At 52.8% G+C, this 10,261-nt stretch overlaps 1 long non-coding RNA gene across 1 annotated transcript; it reads right to left on the reverse strand.

Moving 5' to 3' along the window:
• Window positions 1–1,798: 1,798 nt before the first annotated feature.
• LOC142929580 (uncharacterized) lies at window positions 1,799–8,617 on the reverse strand. The gene is made up of 2 exons (XR_012945733.1): window positions 8,143–8,617; window positions 1,799–4,251 (listed from the first exon to the last, which is right to left on the reverse strand). It is a non-coding gene; the product is annotated as an uncharacterized LOC142929580 (long non-coding RNA).
• Window positions 8,618–10,261: the final 1,644 nt, after the last annotated feature.

Below are 10,261 nucleotides of genomic sequence, written 5' to 3' on the forward strand. Positions count from 1 at the left end.
GTCGTCTGTACCGGCGTGGACGGCGCCCCACGTGTTCACCTTCTCAAGTGCTCCACCACCACCACCACCACGTGACTCTTCTTTTGTGTTGTGCGCGGCGCATTTAGCGCCACAACGCCCGCGTTGTTGATGTTGTTTTGTGTTTTTCGCTGCTGGCGACTTTGTGTATTTCGTATCGCAATGGCCTCCAGTGCTGTTGCTGCTGGTGGCAATAAAAGTTGTTTAAAAGTCTCTCTCTCAATCGCTCTCACCCACACTCTCTCTCTCAATCTCTCTCACCCTCTATCTCTCTCAAAACGAGAAAAAAAGATGCTGGAAGGTGACACTGACGGCTGCTCCGTGCTTCCAGTGTTCAGAGGCCTGCTTAAGGCGCGGCTCCGGCTGGAGCACGCCACGTACCACACACATGTCGATGATCTGCACGTCTTCTTCGAACGCTGGGGAGCCGGACAAGCCCCTCTCTGCACCAGCGTGGACGGCACCCCCCACGTGTTCACCTTCTGAAGCGCTCGCTCGTCAACGTGGCGTGCGCGATGAACAGCACAACCACCACGTGACTTTTCTTTCGTGTTGTGCGCGGTGCTTTTAGCGCCACAGCGCGTGGATTTGTAGCGTTTATATTTTCATTTGTGTTGCTGGTGACTTTGTGTATTTCATATCGAAATCGCCTCCAGTACTGTTGCTGCTGGTGGCAATAAAAGTTGTTTGAAAGTCAAAAGTCTCTTTCTCTCAATCTCTCTCACCCACTCTCTCTGCCTCTCAATCTCTCACCTACCCTCTCTCTCAATCCGCAGATGTCATTCAGGGGCCGAGTGCTCGTCGCTAACACCCTGGCTGCATCCGTGCTGTGGCACAAAACCAAGGCCCTCCAGCCTCCTGCTTGGCTACTCACCAGAGTCAACCGCTCACTCTCTCTCTCTCACGTACTCTTTCTCTCTCTCGCATGCCCTCACTCGATCTACAACCCTCTGGCACTGGCTCTCGACGAGTGACACCGGAATAAGTACATAGACTCTCACCAGCGCGAGTGAGAAGAGACAGCCAGAGACGCAGAGACACAACGACAGAGGGACGCGCGCAGAGAGACACGGGGACAAGGTTGCGGAGAGACGCAGACACGGGGAAAGACACGTGGGCACAGGGACACACAGAGGCGGAGACTCGCCGAGACATGGACAGACGCGGAGACACGGAGAGAGACACACACACACAAGGACATGTTGCGGAGACACAAGGCACGGGGAAACACACGGAGACACAGAGACACAGAGCGGCGGAGACACGCAGAGACACAGACGAGACACATGGACAGACGCGGAGACACGGAGAGAGAGAGACACGGAGAGAGAGAGAGAGACACGGAGAGAGAGAGAGAGAGACACGGGGACATGTTGCGGAGACACAAGGCACGGGGAAACACACGGAGACACAGAGACACACACACCGGCGGAGACACGCAGAGACACAGACGAGACATGGACAGACGCGGAGACACGGAGAGAGCGGAGCGGTGAGTGGATGTGACAGCGCTGGAGATAACTTGAGGGGGTAGCGGCACGAGGAGGAGGCAGGGGGGGGGGGTTAAGGGGAGGGAGGGACGCAGATGGGACGATGTGATCAGATTACCCACTATTAGTTGTCCACATGCTACTCTTCTGTCAATCATAACGAAACCTCTGCAGACGCCCTCATCGGGCACGTGGGGGCACGGGCAGGAGAGGGTAGGGCAGGGAGAAGGGGGCAAGACCCTACAAGAAGCAGCTACGCAGCGGACACACAAAATTGTCGACACAAACCATATTTTTTGTTTCTTTAATTAATCGCGTACCACGTCGTGGCGAAGTCAACGAATCAGAATCGGAATATGTATTGATACCGTTGGAATCCGATGAGCTATAAAGCTCTTTTCTCACAGATGTCCAGTGTAATGGTTGTGCTGTGGATGGACTCGTCGTCCCCCGCCACGGGAGTGTGGAATTTCCACCATTGGCTCCGGAGCAGAGCTGTAATGCCCCAATGATTTGAGCAGGAAATCTCGTTCACTTTAAGAACATAAATAGATGTTGTGTCACTATCAACGTCACCATCATCATCATCATCGCCCATCGAGGCCCGACTGTAGACAAGCGGAGGAGACATCGCGTTGGAGTTGCTACAGGAAGAGCAGCAGCAGCAGTCGCCACGTGGTTCACGGAACGTGCAGATGACCAGGCCACAGCAGCACAGACGCCGCTCATTGACAAATAGCCTCATAGCTCATCGGATTTTCTCCGGGATAAATGAAGAATCTCATTCTGAATAGCGTTTCCACATCAAGAGCAGCAGCAGCAACAACAACAACAACAACAAGATCAGCAACAACAACAACAATATCACTACAGGGATACAGATTCCCCCGTATAGCCTTCACAGGTTGTTGGGGTAAGGTGCCGTTAGCGAGTGGCACCTTTGAAGGCCGAGACGACACACGAGCGGGTGGGTGGCCAACACCACGCCATTACTACTACCACCAGCAACAAACAACAACAAACAACAACAGCAGCAGCAACAACGTAGACCAAAAACACCCACAGCCAGACGAACAGCGACACCGATAGCCAGAGCGACAACAACAACACCACCACCACCACCGTGACAACACCAACAAACAACGTGACCTTCACGTGCTCCGTATGTTGGGGTCACGGACAAGGGGGTACCCCCCCCCTCCCTGTCTCCAATGCTCCCTTTGGGTCATGGGCATAGGGATCACCCCCCCCACCCCCTCCTGTCCTGTCGCCCTCCACCAACCCCCCCCCGGCATGCTCCAGGTCACGTCCATCCTGCCCCGTGAACTTCCCTCGCCCTCGACAGCCGCGTTCACGGGGCGGGGGGGGGTATCGAGGCGCGCGCGGCTGCCGCACGGCGCACACACACAGACAGACACACAGACAGACACACACAGACAGACAGACAGACACACAGACACACAGACAGACAGACAGACACAGACAGACACACAGACACACAGACAGACACACACAGACACACACAGACACATAGACACACACAGACACACAGACACACACACATAGACACACACAGACACACAGACACACACACATAGACACACAGACACACACAGACAGACACACACAGACACACACACAGACACACACAGACACACAGACAGACACACACACAGACACACAGACACACACACACAGACACACACACAGACACACACAGACACACAGACAGACACACACACAGACACATAGACACACACACAGACACACACACAGACACACACACAGACAGACACACGCAGACAGACACACACAGACAGACACACACAGACACACAGACACACACACAGACAGACACACACACAGACACGCAGACAGACACACACAGACAGACACACAAACACAGAGACAGCCAGCCAGGCAGACAGCCAGAGAGACATTCGCAATGCATGCGTTCAGCCTATCCCTAAACAAAGACACCCCCCGTAGAGCCTTGAGAGACTGTTCGAGCACCTGTGAAGGCCGGCATGGCACACGAGGTGGTGGCTGGGTGTCCAGCATCGTGCTCCGCTACCCATTTGAGGCTGAGTCGACCTAATATTTGTTTTTACAAAGATTCCCCACGTCGCCTTTTAAAAGACTGTAGGGGCAAGTGCTGTTAGCGAGCACCTATGAAGGCCGACACGGCACACGAGCGGGTGGGTGCCCAACACCATGCCCGACCGCCTTTGTCTCCCTAGTGGCAATGTTTTTTTTTACACATAGCACTAGATAACTCAATTGAGGCTGAGTCGACCTAGGGGAGGCCCAGGACCGGTTCAGATAATCGTCACTGGTGTTGGCACAAAGACAAAGATCCCCCGTATAGCCTTAACAGACTGTAGGGGCAAGTGCCGTCACCTATGAAGGCCGGTGTTGGCACACACAAAGACAAAGATCCCCCGTATAGCCTTAACAGACTGTAGGGGCAAGTGCTGTCACCTATGACGGCCGGTGTTGGCACACAAACGCACACACGCACACACACATACACACACACAAAGACACGCATTGCATACATTCACCGTACTACACACGTATATACAGGTACATGCACATTAGCAAGGAGGTCGTGGAATGCGAATGGAGGAGGAGGGAGGGAGGAAGACGTGACGTCATCTCGCCGTCTTCTGTTGCCAGGCCTGGCTGCTGCTGCTGCTGTTGCCATGGAGATCGCTCCTCTGCTGCCACAGCGGAGCGATGTCTGGACCGAGAGGAGGGGCGGAGGCAGGGAGAGTTGGAGGGGTGGGGGGGGGCAAAGGGAGGGAGAGGGGCGGGGAGAGGCAGGGGTGGGGGGAGCGAGAGGTGGGGGGCGGGGCGGGGGAAGGAGGGAGGGGGGAGAAGGGGGGGGGGATTGGGTTTAAGGTTTGGGTCGGGGTTAAGGTTGAGAATCAGATCGCGTTGTAACGCTGCATCCCGTGTAGCTTGCACAGACTGTTGGGGCAAGTGCTGTCGGCGAGCGCCTATTGAGGCCGTAAGGAGCACGAGGGGGTGGCGTGGCTAACACCACGTGCAGGCGCATTTGTCACACAAATTCGGATGTTTAAACATAAATACACACAACACAACACCACCACCGCACACAGCACCCACGCACATTAACAATGCCACTCTGCACCCCATCACTTCCCGTCCCTCCAACCCCAGCCGCTCGCATCTGCCCCCAATAGCTCTCCCGTCCCCCACTCCCCCCACTTCTGTTGCTCCCCCACCCCCCTCTCCGACGACGGCGAGAGCACATCCAAGGTGAGAAACTGGAGCCTTTGAGGTCAGGGTCAGGGTTAGGATCAGGGTCAGGGCGAGGGTGCAGCGTCAACCATCCACCCACCCATCCATTCATCATCATCATCAGCAGCAGCAGCGGCAGCAGCGCTCACTTTCACCTCCCGGGCGAACAGCAGGGTTCCCATGTGCCATGAAAGACGATCCAAGTCATCATCTCCATCATCATCTTCTCCATCATCTCAATCGTCATCATCCAAAAACCCTGCTCCGTCTTCTAAAACTAAACTAGAAAACTTTTTTTTTAAATAATTTTAGTCGACCAGGTAAGGCCCACTGAGCTATGTGTCGCTCACCGAAGTGGACTTATCATCGTGTGGACATTTTTAGCAGCCAAATACTCCAAACGCGTGATGTTCATTCTAAATGTGGAGGGAAAAACCGGAGGACCCGGAGAAAAATCCACGCGACCACGGAGAGAGAGAGAGACGCACAAACTCCAAATATACAGCAGCAGGCATCGTCAGGGTCGGGATCGAACCCATGACCTCCTGTATACCTGGCGAGGTAGTTAACATCTCCTAACCAACGTGATGATGATGAGAGAGAGACACGCAAACTCCAAATATACAGCAGCAGCATCGTCAGGGTCGGGATCGAACCCACGCCCTCCTGTAGACAAGGCGAGGTAGTTAACATCTCCTAGACACCGTGATGATGATGATGATGAGAGAGAGAGACACGCAAACTCCAAATATACAGCAGGAGGCATCGTCAGGGTCGGGATCAAACCCACGACCTCCTGTAGACGAGGCGAGGTAGTGAACTTCTCCTAGCCACCGTGATGATGATGATGATGAGAGAGAGAGACGCGCAAACTCCAAATATACAGCAGCAGGCATCGTCAGGGTCGGGATCGAACCCACGACCTCCTGTATACCAGGCGAGGTAGTTAACATCTCCTAGCCACCGTGATGATGATGAGAGAGAGAGACACGCAAACTCTCGCCGCAGCGGGCGAGCCAACATCTTCTAGAACCTTCTCGACTCTCTACTACACAATCGCCTTCAGTGAACAAAACAAACACGACTCATACATTGCTCGGAGACAGAGGCATTTCAGGTCTGAGCTCTACTTTCTGGAGCTCAGACCTGGACAGCTCCGGCTGAAATTAAGACCAGCTGCTGGGTTGTAGGCTTGGGAGAGAGACACACACACAATGATAAAATAAAAGAACGTCTTGAATTTAATTCAATACGCGACCAGATGTAGAAAACGGTGCCAAACAACAATCCAACGGAGGAGGAGAGTGGTGCGTGACGTTAGCTGGGCAGATAAACTTTATAACGAGGGTTACATTACTATTGCTCTTATCTCCAAATATATATAAAAGGAAAAGTTGTGAATATGTGTCTGTTCAAAATGTTTAGCGTACTTTCCGACATGCAACAAACTTGAAATATGACATGTGGGTACTTTCCAGAGTGTACACCACGCAAACATTATAAAAATAAATTTTTTTGGGAGGGGGGGGGTGCTCAGTAATGCATTTATTTTTTGCACGGCAAGTGAGCTCTGACGTAAAATCTGTCACGTGACCCGCGCATGTGGAAGCGTAACGCATTGTAGTGTAGTGGTTAGCTCGCCGCGCTACGAACCCGGCGACCAGAGTTCGATTCCCGCTCACGGCCACCACCGGTGACGATTATTTCAACCGCTCCTGGGCCTCCCCTAGGTCGACTCAGCCTCAAACGAGTAACTGCTGTGGCGTGTGAACATCGCCACTGGGGAGACAAAGGCGGCCGCGCGTGGTGGATCCAAGTCTCGGGCGAAGCCGGGTAGTTACAGCTAGTTGCTGATAAAATAAAAAAAATAACGTCACGTTTTATTATTTGGATCATAATTGAATCGCGTCAGTCAGATCTGGCAAAGATCCGAATCAGACTTGGACAAATTCAGAACGTGGTTGATTGCTGCGTCTTATAATCCGGTAGGCGTGTGTATGTGTTGCGTGTGTATGTGCTGCGTGTGTGTTGTTAGGAGCGGTAGTGTAGCGGTTAGCGCGCTGTGCTACGAATCCGGCGACCCGGGGTTCGATCCGCGCTCAGGGTTAACGCCAGTGCCGATTATCTGAACCGGTCCTGGGCCTCCCCTAGGTCGACTCAGCCTCAAATAAGTACCTGGTGCGGTGTGTAAAAACATCGACACTGGGGAGACAAAGGTGGTCGGGCGTGGTGTTGGCCACCCACCCCCTCGTCTGCTGTGCCGGCCTTCATAGGTGCTCGCTAACAGCACTTGCCCCAACAGTCTGTTAAGGCTACACGGGGGATCTTTGTCTTTGTGTGCGATGTGTGTGTGACCGGATTTTGTCTGCGGAAGCTGTAGCTGACACTGCACTCAGCGTTTGCGGATGCGTCTTACTTCACAGAGCCGTCTTATAAATCGATAATGTGATCAATATGAGCAATATGATCCATATGATCATATTGATCGTATGATCGTATCGTTAGCGTTGGTGTACGGTGCTTTTTTCAGGAATAATTTGCTGTTTTTTTTCATGGATTTTCTGTTTGCACAGTCACATAGTCACTTAAAGATGTTTTTCTTGTTCGTGTTTTTGTTTTTTTGTTTGTTGTGGTTGCACCCGATTCAAGAGCCGAATGGCTCACAGGGCTATACCAAAATAAATAAACTGAATAAAACTGAAAAAACTGTTAGGGTTAGGGGTTAGGGTGTGATCAATATCGAAAGCGCATGCTCATATTGACCATATAATCGTGTGATCAATATGATCATATTGTATGTTCAATGTGATCAATATGATCATTATATCTATATGATCATACTTTATCTTGCCATTTGCGGGTCGACGGAGGCCTTGTAACGCCGAGTGGGTCACGTGCGGGGGTGGGTCGACCATACTTCACCCCGCCGGTGAGGAGTGCAATGCGGATGAAGGGGGGTGAGTCACGCGTCCCAGGAACTCGTGACCGTTTCAGATTGTCGCTCGCCACTGATGTTAGCCGTGAGTGGGAACCGAAGTCAGGTGGCCGAGTTCAGTGACTTGTAACCCGCTGCAAAAAAAATGCAAAGACAAAGATTCTCCGTATAGCCTTAACAGACTGCTGGGGCAAGTGTTGTTCGCGAGCACCTATGAAGGCCGGCACGGCACACACGAGGGGGTGGGTGGCCAACACCACGCCGGGGCCACCTTTGTCTCCCCTAGTGGCGATGTTTACCACACACCGCGCACCAGGTACTCATTTGAGGCTGAGTCGACCTAGGGGAGGCCCAGTAGCAAATCAGACACCAGTCACCGCTGTTGGCAGTGAGCGTGACTCGAACTCGGGCCCGCTGCGTCGCCACTCTCACCGCCGTCACCGTCGGCCGTGGTCAATCCACTGCTGGATGAAGACCGCCGCCGCCACGCCCCGAGCAACCTTGGCACACCGATTTCATGGCTCCATCTCCCCCGCGGGTGGTTCCCTCCTGCTCCTCTCGGGCACGCCCACATCCCCGTGGCTTGCCCCTCGTGTTGGAAGAGACACGGGGGATCGAGGGATAAGGGGAGAGATAAGGGGAGAGATAAGTGAGAGTGAAGGCGAACTCTCCTCTTCGTTGAAGCAAGGAACTCTTAACTCCCTCCCTCCCTCCCACCCCTCCCCTCCCTCCCTCTCCTATTGCTCTCTCCACCATCTTTCTACTCTCGCTGCTTGTATCAATATTTGTACAGCCTCGAGTCGCGATGAGGGCGTATTGTGAGAGGTGGATTCAAGAAAAGGAGAGAGCTTGGAGAGATAAGAGAGAGTGGTGGTGGTGGGGGGGGGGTGAGCCAGTGAAAGGTTGGGAGCGGTGGGGGGAGAGGGAGGAGGGGAGAGGGGAGGAGGGGAGGAGGGAGGGGAGGGAGGAGGGGAGGGAGGAGGGGAGGGAGGAGGGGAGGGAGACTCTCGTGATGCGAAGAGTAATTGCGCCATTACGCCGCGCGATTGAAATAATGGGAGGAGGAGGAGAGGGAGGAGGGGAAGGAGGAGAGGGAGGAGGAGGACCGTGACGATTGTCATCAAGGCGCGGGCCTCGCTCAGGCGGGGGGGGGGGGGGTTGGGATGAGAGTGATGATGAGGGTGAGGAGGATGATGAATTCGCCGTTTTTTATGATGATGATGATAATAATGATATGAGTGTTGTGCTGTTGATGATGTGTGTGTTTGACGCTTTTTATTGTTGTTAACATTGTGGTTTTGATTATTTTGTTTGTAATTGTATTCTTCGACGATGTATTTTATTGGCGACGATGATGTATTTTTTGACGATGATGATCATGATTTTATTCATGATTATGAACCACATTCGCACCACCAAAAGCCAAAGATCCCCCGTGTAGCCTTGTAACAGACTCTTGGGGCAAGTGCTGTTAGCGAGCACCTATGAAGGCCGGCGCTGTGGCACACGAGGGGGTGGGTGGCCAGCAACCGGGCCTGGCCGCCTTTGTCTCCCCAGTGGCGATGTTTACAACGCCACACACCACGTACCCATTTGCGACTGAGTCGACCTAGGGGAGGCCCAGAACCGGCGCAAATAATCGTCACCTGGTGTGTTGGCCGTGAGCGGGAATGGAACTCGTTTCCCCGGGGTTCGTAGCGCGGCGTGGCGCTAACCGCGGCGCCACCGCTCCCCACTCCGCACGCGTGAACGCGGCTCGATGGGTGCGTGCGCACCTGGCTCCCGAGGTTGCGACAAGTGCCGCGCCGGGAGATAGCGTCCAACAGATCCGTCAATTTGATTCGTCTCCGACGCGAACGTGCACAGGCAGCCCTCGTGTCAATTCCACTGCTGGATGAGGGGGCCCTCACGTTCCTGCGGTGTGAGGAGCGTAGCACTTGCAAGCAATTGGCGTGCGATTCGCGTGCAATTTCCATGCAATTCACGTGCGGTTAGCATGAAAAGCACATGAAATTCGCATGCAATTCGCATGAAATTCACGTGCAATTGGCATGAAATTAGCATGAAATTCACGTGCAATTGGAATGAAATTCACTTGCAATTCGCATGAAATTCACGTGCAATTGGCATGAAATTCACTTGCAATTCGCATGAAATTCACGTGCAATTGGCATGAAATTCACATGCAATTCCCATGAAATTCACGTGCAATTGGCATGAAATTCGCATGCAATTCGCATGAAATTCACGTGCAATTGGCATGAAATTAGCATGAAATTCACGTGCAATTGGAATGAAATTCACTTGCAATTCGCATGAAATTCACGTGCAATTGGCATGAAATTCACTTGCAATTCGCATGAAATTCACGTGCAATTGGCATGAAATTCACATGCAATTCCCATGAAATTCACGTGCAATTGGCATGAAATTCGCATGCAATTCGCATGAAATTCACGTGCAATTGGCATGAAATTAGCATGAAATTCACGTGCAATTGGAATGAAATTCACTTGCAATTCGCATGAAATTCACGTGCAATTGGCATGAA

The sequence above is a fragment of the Petromyzon marinus genome, chromosome 31 (assembly GCF_048934315.1).
Source record: "Petromyzon marinus isolate PM22_M1 ecotype Great Lakes invasive population chromosome 31, UKy_Petmar_22M1.pri1.0, whole genome shotgun sequence".
NCBI lineage: Eukaryota > Metazoa > Chordata > Hyperoartia > Petromyzontiformes > Petromyzontidae > Petromyzon > Petromyzon marinus.